Raw genomic sequence first — 10,599 nt, forward strand, 5'->3', positions numbered from 1 at the left:
ACTATGCTTGGGAAGGTGGAGGATTAGAATAGGAGAGGAAGACCCGCAATGTGATAGACTGTCCTACTGACTATACAATGGACTAATGAGTATCAGAGATGGTCAGGAGGGCACAGGATAGGTACGGTTCAGATAACAAACTACAACATGTTATTGTTATGTGCGTCGAGTCACATGCAATGCATAGCCACTCTCTGTACAACAGCCCTAAACCCTGCTCTATCCTGTGCCAATCTTATTGTCTCTGACACACCTACACCCACTACCCCAGTCACTGAATCAATCCATCTCATCCAGGATCTTCCTCTCCTGTCATAACCCTCCACCCTCCCAAGCATGATGTCCCTCTCCAAGGACTAGTCCCTCCTTGCAACATGTCCAAAGTATGTCAGATGAAGTGGAGAATCCTTGCCTCAAAGGAGCAGCCTGGTTTAACCCTCTCCAGGATGAACCTGTTCATTTCCCTAGCAGTCCATGGTATATTAAAATCTCCAACATCACAGCTCAAAGGCATCAATTCTCCTATTCTCCCTAGTTATTGTCCAGCTCTTTGATGCATAGCAAGTGATTGCAAAGACCATGGTCTATATCAGGCAGACCTTAGACTCCAGAGTGACACCACTGCTCTTCAGTACTTTCCCTAATAGCAGACTTTCCTATCTCAATACATCTTTTAATTTCCTGGCTGCTGGTGCAAGAGTGTTGACTATGGAGTCAAGCAAACTAAAGCTGTTGACAATCTCAATCTCTTCACCATCTATCCTGATGCCACCAAAATTGTAAAATACGCTTTGATTAATCACAATGGCAATAAGTTTCAGTTGTGTCTGTTTCCAGAAAGATATTTAATATGCTCAAGACCTCTTTGTACTATAATGTAGAAAGAGTTGAGGCATAATTGTGGAAGTGTTGGGCAGATAGTGGAGGAGTCGGAGGGTCTGAACCTATCAGCCACTTCTTGGGCGAAGGATGTGTCAGTCTTCAAATTTAAGATTTCCAGGCTCAGAAATCAAGAGGATTATTGTTATATGTTAAAATCAACTTGACAACAATGATTTTTTTTTTTTTTGGTGGGGGAGGAGGAGAGGGAGTGATGTGCCATAAAGACTCCCTACTTCATATTAGATAAAGAACTTGAGTACTGAAAAGGTCACATACCATAGTCAAAAATCCAACAGATATTAAAGACAGAGCTTGAGTTCAAAATAGTGTCACTCAGAAATTGGATGTCAGTTGATACATATCAAACCCAAAATGTGTACAAGAATAAAAAGAAGATACTTATCAGGAAGTTATTTCAAAAGACAGTAGGCAAAATGATTACAAATAAGACATGTTAACATTTCAACCATTTTCATTTCTTTAATAACTGTTTCTTCAGTGTCCACTGTGTATTCATGACAGTGACAAATACAAAATAAACTGTAGCCCTCTTTGTGTGAAGATGCACAAGATACACTTTTGAGAGTGAGAGATAATTTTCAGTGTTATGTATAAAGCAGTAGGGATGTTAAAAGAAAAATGCCAACACTCAGAGTGAAATACATATCATGGAGTAAATTTTGTCTGGTAAGTTTCACAGAGGTATAAAATAGAAATTTAACTTAAAACTTAAACCCGGTAGGACCACAATCTATCTGTATTTCTATCCATCTTGAAGAAATAGCCTTCTTTGGAGAAGGACATGATGTTGGGAAGGGTGGAGTGTTGGTGAAGGAGAGGAAGACCCTCAACCAGGTGGACTGATACAGTGACGGCTGCGATGGGTTCTTGTGTGTCAGGAAGTGTGAGGATGACGGAGGGTAGAACAGGGTTCAATCTTTTGTTCATAGGGTCACTATGAGTCATGCTCAACTCGACGGCACCTAACAACAATTTGCTTTCTATTAATTGCTTGCTTATACTTTTAACTTGCTGGTCTGTCTGATACTTCTCTAAATCTGAACATTCACATTAAGACAGACTAGGAAGAAAGATTGGCCATCCACTTCTGACATAGCAGGCCTCTGAAAACCCTATGTACAAGATTTGTCCTGGAAAGGGTTAAACCAGGTGGCTCCTTGGAGGCAAGGATTCTGAGGCTCTGTCTAACATACTTTGGACATGTTGTGAGGAGAGACCAGTCCTTGGAGAAGGACATCATGCTTGGGAGGGTGGAGGGACAGTGCAGGAGAGGAAGGCCCTCTATGAGGTGGATTGATTCAGTGACTGGGATAATCGGGATGGGAGTGTCAGAGGCAGTGCGATTGGCACAGGATAGAGCAGAGTTTAGGGCTGTTGTACATAGGGTCGCTATGAGTCGCAAGCGACTCAACGGCACATAACAACAACAACAACAAGGTATCTAAATATATTTTGCCTTCTAGTTAATGGTTTGGGGGACAATACCTTTTTATAGACCTTATAATTTTAATGATTAAAAGTTAGGAATGATTTTTTGGGGGGAGCCCACATAAATTACCTTAGGAGATACTGTTGTTGATTGCCTTCAAGTTGAGCACAACTCATAACAACCGTACAAGCAAAAGCCCTGAAGCCCCTCTACATCCATCGACATTTATCAAAGTTCATTGAGTTTCCGGAGGCATGCTGTTTAGGAAAGGGATGCCACTCCTTAAGGGGTCAGTCCTAGAAGAAAGGCATTCTACTTAGAGAAAGTATCAGTTTAAGCATATGGATTATGAGACAGGATTAGCAGAACTTCACTTTACTGTGTGATACACTATGTGTAGTTGTGTAACACACCATGACATGACTAGTAGTTAACTCCATGACATCTCATTACAATAGAAAAAGATAACTATTTTACTAAACATAGTTAATCTTAAACGCTTTTGCTATTGGGTCTGTTCGAACTTAATCACCACTCTCTTTTGGGATTTTGATTCTGCAAATCTTAATGGGATGAGACTATCTATACTTTCGCATACAAAACATTGGCAGATTTGAATTTCTAGAGCTTTCCAATCTTTTGGTTAGCAACACATCACAACAGAAACTACACAACTAGAGCTTCTTAATAGTGATGAAATTTTAAATTGATTTCAGAAAATGTAAATATTTTTAAAGACTAATTGTTGCTATATGTTGAGTTGCCTTTGACTCACAGCAACCCTATGTACAAAAGCTCTGAAGCTTACCCTATCCTGAGCCAGTCTCCAAAGAAGAAATGGAATAAAGCACAAAGAGGATTCACAGATTGACAGAAAAGAAAATTCTAACTGGAATACAGCATATCCATAGCTTAACCTACTAAGCACTAGAATGGTAAATATATATACATATAATATTTATATATTTTACTGACATAAATTTTACTTATTGTTAGTTTCCAGCTCCTAACGGTGCACAACTCTTAACTCTATTTCTACCTCCTCCTCTGTACATAGAATGAAATACTGTCTGGTCCTGCAACATTCTCATCACTGTTGCACCGTCTGAGTCTACTGTTGCACTTACTGTATCCAAAAATCCCTTGAAGTTCTCCTTTTTTACTGGCTCTCTTCCCCTCCATGTATGTGTAAAGTCCTTCTCTAGGGGTGGGCCTTTATGGTAACACATGCAAAGTATATGAGACAAAGTGTCCTCAGCAGCATTCTATCTGTTGTTGTTATATACTATTGAGTAAGAACATACTCACAGCTGACCCACCAGAGAGTTTTCAGAGTCAGTAAATGCACAGGAAGGGACTGCCTATCTGTCACCTGTGGAACGGCTGGTAGATTAGAACCATGTGTTTTTGGGTTAGCAACTAACTCCTTCCCATTAAGCTACCAAAGCTCTTAACTTTTTTATAAAACACATTGCTATTCTAGAAGTCCATGACAGACACATTCACTAATCTTCCATAACAGTATAATTCAAAGGCATGTATTCTTCTTTGGCCTTCTGTATCCATTGTCCAGCTTTTGCATGCATGTGAAGTGATTTACAATGCCATGGACAGGTTTGTGTGCATCTTAGTCCTCGGTGTGATGCCTTTGCTCTTCAATAATTAAGAGGAGAGTTTGTAGTAGACTTGCCCAGTTACAAAAATGCTTTTGGACCTTTTGACTGCTCCTTCCATGAGTATCGATTATAGATCCAAGTAAAATCAAACCCATGCCAACTTCATTCACCTAATAAAACACATTATAACTGCTTCTGCTACATCTGTTGGTTTGAGGTTTTCTGTTTGGATTTCACTTATATAAAGAACTCCAGTAAGTGTTCCTGTGCAGGCTTTGTTATGAACATTGGGCTATAACTCATTTGGATAAATATGTACAGAGTTGATTGCTAGATTGTATTGTAAAACTATTATTAGCAACAACCACAGCAACAACTACTATTAGCTTTGTAGTAGTTCTTAGAAAGCTACAAGACACTTAGAAAAACAATCTGTGTAAATGAGAAGGAAGAAAAATGAATGGTTCTCCCAGCGCCACAAAGCACATGATGTTTCCTTAAGGCCTGTCCTCCTTAAAAAATGATACACATACATAATTATTAGAATGATAGTGTGATAGATGACAGAATAAGGTGACCTCTTGCTACTGGAGTATTATCTAGTTACTTCAATCCCAGAATTCACATGCTTATGCATCTTTGGAGCTCTGGTGGCAAGAAGCTGTGCTGTTATCCTGAAGGCACGCAGTTCAAGGCCACCAGCTGCTCCACAGGAGAAGGGCAATCTCTTCCCATGCAGTTAACTGCCTCTGAAAACCCTCCAGAGGGTCAGCGATGAGTCAGTTCCTATCTGACAGGCCACCACCACCACAACAGCACTGCACCTTTGTGTTTACATGCCTGCCTCCCCAGAAGACTCTGACATCCCTGAGGGGACAGACGTTGTGCTGACTTTGGCACTTCGTATCCAGCGTAGTAACTAGAACACTTATTCAAAATAACTTTTTACCGATTGAATGAACAGAGGAATAGCGTAATCATTTTATTAGTAATCAGTCATACAACCGTCAAAAGACAGTCACTGTCTCTATGCATGTAATGTGGTAAGAACTACAACATAGAACAATAAAGGGGAAGTAAACGTAATCTGCTTTTTCTGACATTTCTTTCCATTTCCTCACATCTCCCTGTTCAACTCCCTCAAAAGAAAAGAAAGACATAAAGGAGGTGAAGCGTTTCAATTGATCGATTTCCAAACAAATGCAGCCACTGCAACTGCCAAAGTTCTGTTTTTTGAACGTGGTATGCACAGTAGTGAATTAATTATGGGAATTATGAACTCCTGGGGCTTGATGTGTTGAAACCGAAGAGAGAATTAAATTCTAAAGGAACTACCTCTAGATTTTGATGTGAAATAAAACTTTTTGCATCGACCCTGAACTAATGAAGATCAAAACGTTCCCTTGGTGTGATCAGAGTTACTCCCAGGTTGAATACCTCTCAGCGCGTGGAGAAGAAATGGAAAAGCAAAAAGCATTGATTTTGAAGACATTTCTTGTCTTGCAAACCAAATATTACACAAATAGATTTCCTCTTAATCTTTTAATAAACCGAAACAGTTAGTGGTTTCTGCAAATGGTGCCTGAGCCTAATCTCACGGAAGGCTCTACAGTTCTGTAGTGGATTAGAAGTGTCCTATCTTTCAATATTTGTCTTTGCTCCTTTCAGTAGCTAAATTTAATTCTTATTATCCACAATGACAAGGCAATTTCAGAGGATGAAATTTCTCATGTGAAACCTACACCTTTCAAATAATAATTCACAACTCCAGATTGGATTTGTGTGTCTGTGTGAGTGCGCGTGCACACACACAGTTTACCTGAAGATGACCACTTCTTTGTGAACATGTAACTCATCTCAGATAATTAAAAATCAGAGGACATTTTGTGGCTTTTATTGTTTAGGCATGAGAAGTGAAACACTATTGTTAGTAGGAAAAGATTAAGATCTCATCTTTCCTGATAGAGTCGCAGTAAGGGACAAAACAGCAACATTAAACACAAAACCTCACATTTCAATCACTTTGGGAATGGCAACGATGTTAGGCAGGTTTGGGAGGGCAATGTCATCTTTCCTTGTCCATCTTCCACCTTGTTGTTGTTGTTGTTGTTTAATGCCGTCGAGTCGTAGACGACTCATAGCGACCCTATGAACGAACACCCTGAGCACTGTTCGTACATAGAGTTTCCAGAGGCAAGCCATTTCGGAAGTGGATGCTGCTCCTGCTTCCAGGCTTGTTTTAGTTGGGAAGCTCCAGCCAACACTGTCCACCATGGGTGCCCATTACCACGATTGGCACATCACTGTCACAGACTTCAGCATCACAGCAGCACGAGTTCCCTCTGTACAGCAACGCACAGACCAGTGCTATACCACCTACACTCGTAAAAACCAAAACAATCCCAAAACCCTCAAGTTGACCTGCCACCTATTCATTCTCCATTGAGTTTCCAAGAATGCAAATATTTACAGGAGATTTTCAGCTTTCTCTCCAGAGCAAGATTTAAAACACCAGCTTTTCAGTTACAACCCAGCGCATAATATATTCCACCATCTGAGCCCTGTTAACCTGGTTTTACTCACTCATTCACTCACTCGTCCTTGTGTTGATTTTTACTCTCCTGTGATATTGTTGGTGGATTTGTATTAACTGTTCTCATCTTTTTTTTTGTTGATTTTAAGTCTCATGAAGCTCACTGCTGTTCTCTTGATTTCAAGTCAAATAACACCCCATCATGTTCCTGAGATGTTACATCTTTCTGGGGGCCATGGTGGTGGAATTGAGTGCATTTAACAGCTAACTAAAAGGTGGTACATCTCCTGGTTGTTCAAACAGAGCAAAAGCTTTGCAAGAGAAAGATATTATCCTAACTTTGAGATTTACCACTTTGGAACCCAGTGGAGGTTTGATAGGAAATTGACTCGGAAGTAGTTAGTGTTGTTGTGTTTAGGTGCCATTGAGTCAAGTACAACTCATAGAGACCCTATGAATAAAGATCTGAGCCTTGTTCTATCCTGTACCAAACTCACAGTCTCTGAGGTAATCAGCCCATTACTTCAGTCACTGTGTCAATCCTCCTGGTTGAGGGTCTTCTTCTCTTTCACTGTCCCCCAGTCTTTCTACGTGTGATGTCCTTCTTCAAGGAATAGTCTCTCCTAGCAACATGCTCGAAGTCTGTGAGATGAAGCTTCTCCATCCTTGCCTCCAAGGAGCACTCTGGCTGCACCTTCTCCAAAAAGCTTACTCTTTGGGCAGTCCGTGCGATATTCAATACTCCTCTCCAATGCCACAGTTCAAAGGCATAAATTTTAATCCTGTCATCCTAATCCACTGTCTAGCTCTCAGTAGCACAGTAAATGATTGAAAAGACCATGGTCTGAATCTACCAGACCTTACTCCTCAAACTAGCATCCTTGCTCTTCAGTAATTTGACAAGATCCCTGACTGTTGACTTTCCCAGTGCAATATGTCTCCTGATCTCCTTATTGCTGGCAACAAGTGTATTTATTACGTATCCAACTAATATGAAGTTTTTTACTCTTTCAATCTTTTTCTCCATCTATCATGATGCCACCTGTTGGTCCAATGGTGAGAGTTGACATTGTGATGTAATTCATATTGAAGGCTGCATTGTTTGATTTTCTGCAACAAGTATCCCAAGTCCTTCTCACTTTCAACAAGCAAAAGTGTTTCACCTGCAAATTGAAGATTATTGATGAGTCTCTCTCCAAATCTGATGTCACACTATTCTTCAGAGAGTCCAGTTTCTAACTCTATCTCAGTCTGGAAGTTTCACTGATATCTGTCCACTACTGGTGACAATCTTGGTATTTGAATTTGGCATAGCTTCCAACATCACAGCAACACACAATTCACCCAGGACAGCAAGTTACAGATACTCTACACATAGAGCAAACTATGAGCAAGCAAGCATGCAAATATAAACCAAACAGTAATGTTATGGAAAAACAGAAAACAAACTGAGTGGCCTAAGACGGCATATCTGTCAGCTTAGCAGAAGATTGAAGTGTCCAATCTAGTAGGAGTTTCTGTTTATCTGAATGGGTACCAACCCTCTGTGATTTGAGCCATTTCAAATGTAATACCACTTCCCCAGAGAGCATCTTGTGAACTCAAACTGTGTCTTGTGATCACAGTACTGCCTCTTACCACTAGGCCACCAGAGCTGCAACCTCTTCTGGTGTAGGGTGTATCAAGGGATGGGGCAAGTAGCCTGGGGCAGCTTCTGTTGGCCTCAGAAGAGCCTAGAAATCAGGTTTTATGGAAGTTGTAAATCTCATGAGAGACGATTTCTTTATCAGAGTTGTTGGTGGATTCAAACCTCCAGAGGGGCGCCATATTTTGATTAGCACCATAGTTTCCTATAAACTAAGTCAGCAGAGCTTCCTCTAATTATGTGCTGTTGGTGGTGTGTACTCTCTAGTCAGAGCTGACCCTCCAGTGGAGTTTCAGAAGATGTAGATTGCATAGGAGGCTGCCTATCTTTCTTCCATGGAGCAACCGGTGAAATCTGAACTGCCTGCCTTTGTGTTGACAAGTGCCACTGAGTCAAGTACAACCCATAGCAACCCTATGAACCACCAGCCTGAATTCTGTCCTATCCTGTACCATCCTCAGAATCTTTGACACACTCAAACTTCTTGCCACAGACACCATATCAACCCTCCGGGTTGAGGATCTTCCTTTCTATCACTCCTCCTTGACCTTCCCAAGCACGATGTCCCTCTCTAAGAAAGAAAACCTCTCCCAGCAACATGTCCAAAATATGTGAGATGAAGCGTTCTCATTTGCACCTCCTGAAAGCACTCTGGCTGCACATTCTCCAAGGCATAGCTGTTTGTGTTTTTGGCAGTCCATAGATCTTTAACACTACTCAACACCACAGTTCAGAGGCATCCGTTCTTAGTTTTGTCACCCTTAATCACTGCACAGCTCTCAGATGCATAGCTAGTGTCAGAAAAGACCAGGGCCTGAATCAGGCACATCTCTGTCCTCAAATGAACATCAACACTCCTCAGTAATTTGGAGAAGTCCCTGACCACAGACTTTCTCCTTGTCTCCTGACTATTGACTATTGATACCAAGTGTATGGATTTTGGACTCAAGTAAAATGAAGTCTCTGACAGTCTCAGTATCTTCTCTGTTCATCATGACACTGCCCTATTAGTCCTAGACAATACTTATTCTCAAATATTATCCTTTTCTGTTATCAACTGAAGAAATTGAAATGACAAAAAAAAGATGTAATTCATGTTAGACGTAGACTAGTCTTTGAGTAAGACACTAGACAATTAAGGGCACTCAATTACTTACCATGTGTAGTGTCCTTTGGACTGGAAGCTAGTTAGCAGCTTCTCTGACGTCAGTCAGGATTGTTCACTCCCCTGGCTACAGCAATAACAAAACATGTAAGCGGAAATTAGTAAATGTCCCTTGAGGTGCACTTTTCCTCAGTTGAAACCACTGGCTTAGACACAATATCTACTACATCACAATTTGTCACATCGTTATTGTTGTTGTTGTTGTTATGTGCCGTCGAGTCGCCTGCGACTCATAGCGACCCTATGTACAACAGCCCTAAACTCCGCTCTGTCCTGTGCCAATCTCACTGTCTCTCTGACACTCCCATCCCGATTATCCCAGTCACTGAATCAATCCACCTCATAGAGGGCCTTCCTCTCCTGCGCTGTCCCTCTACTCTACCCAGCATGATGTCCCTCTCTAAGGACCGGTCTCTCCTCACAACATGTCCAAAGTATGTTAGACGGAGCCTCAGAATCCTTGCCTCCAAGGAGCCACCCCGTTTAACCCTCTCCAGGACAAATCACTTTGTTTTCCTAGCAGTCCATGGTATTCTCAATACTCTTCTCCAGCACCACAGCTCAAAGGCATCAATTCTCCTTCTATCCTCCTTGGTCATTGTCCAACTCTCTGATGCATAACAGGTGATTGTGAAGACCATAGCCTGTATCAGACGCACCTTAGTCTCCAAAGAGACACCAGCGCTCTTCAGCACTTTGGAGAGGTCCCTAACAACAGACTTCACCATTGCAATGCACCTTTTAATTTCGTTATTAGGCTTATATATTCAGGCTATATTAATTCCAAATGTTTATTCATTTTATTCCTTGCTTGTTTAGGGATGTGGTCAAGGACTTGGCCTTCAAAGTCAAAATGCCAGAGTTTTTAGTCCAGCTTTCTTAGTAACTGTATTGATGTCCTTGGGCAAGTTCTCAACCGCTCTATGACCTCGTTCTGTCCTGGAGAAGTGGGAATGAGGTTATTAGCAAGAAGAATGATTTTCTAGGAAAGGTCTTAGTCATAGTACCTTCCCAGACGAGTGACCTTCAAAATCAGGGGAGAAAAATAGAAAACATTTCCATCATGTTATTTTTATTTCACTCTTGTACCTCCTTTACTGTGCCAAGGAATACTGCACTAGTCCAATAACCTCTTCACTATATATCACCTCTCCCCAAACATACTTAAAATTACAATGCCTGATCACTATAATCAACCATAAACACTTAGTGTTTTCAAGTGGATTTTTGATTCAGAACAACTTCCTATTGAGCTTCCAAGGCATTAAATCTTTTCCAGGATGAGAGAGTCCATTTTTTTTCCTTTTT

The sequence above is a fragment of the Elephantulus edwardii genome, unplaced genomic scaffold, assembly GCF_000299155.1.
Source record: "Elephantulus edwardii isolate Elephantulus edwardi_28Jun2011 unplaced genomic scaffold, EleEdw1.0 scaffold00001, whole genome shotgun sequence".
In the NCBI taxonomy this organism is placed as follows: Eukaryota; Metazoa; Chordata; class Mammalia; order Macroscelidea; family Macroscelididae; genus Elephantulus; species Elephantulus edwardii.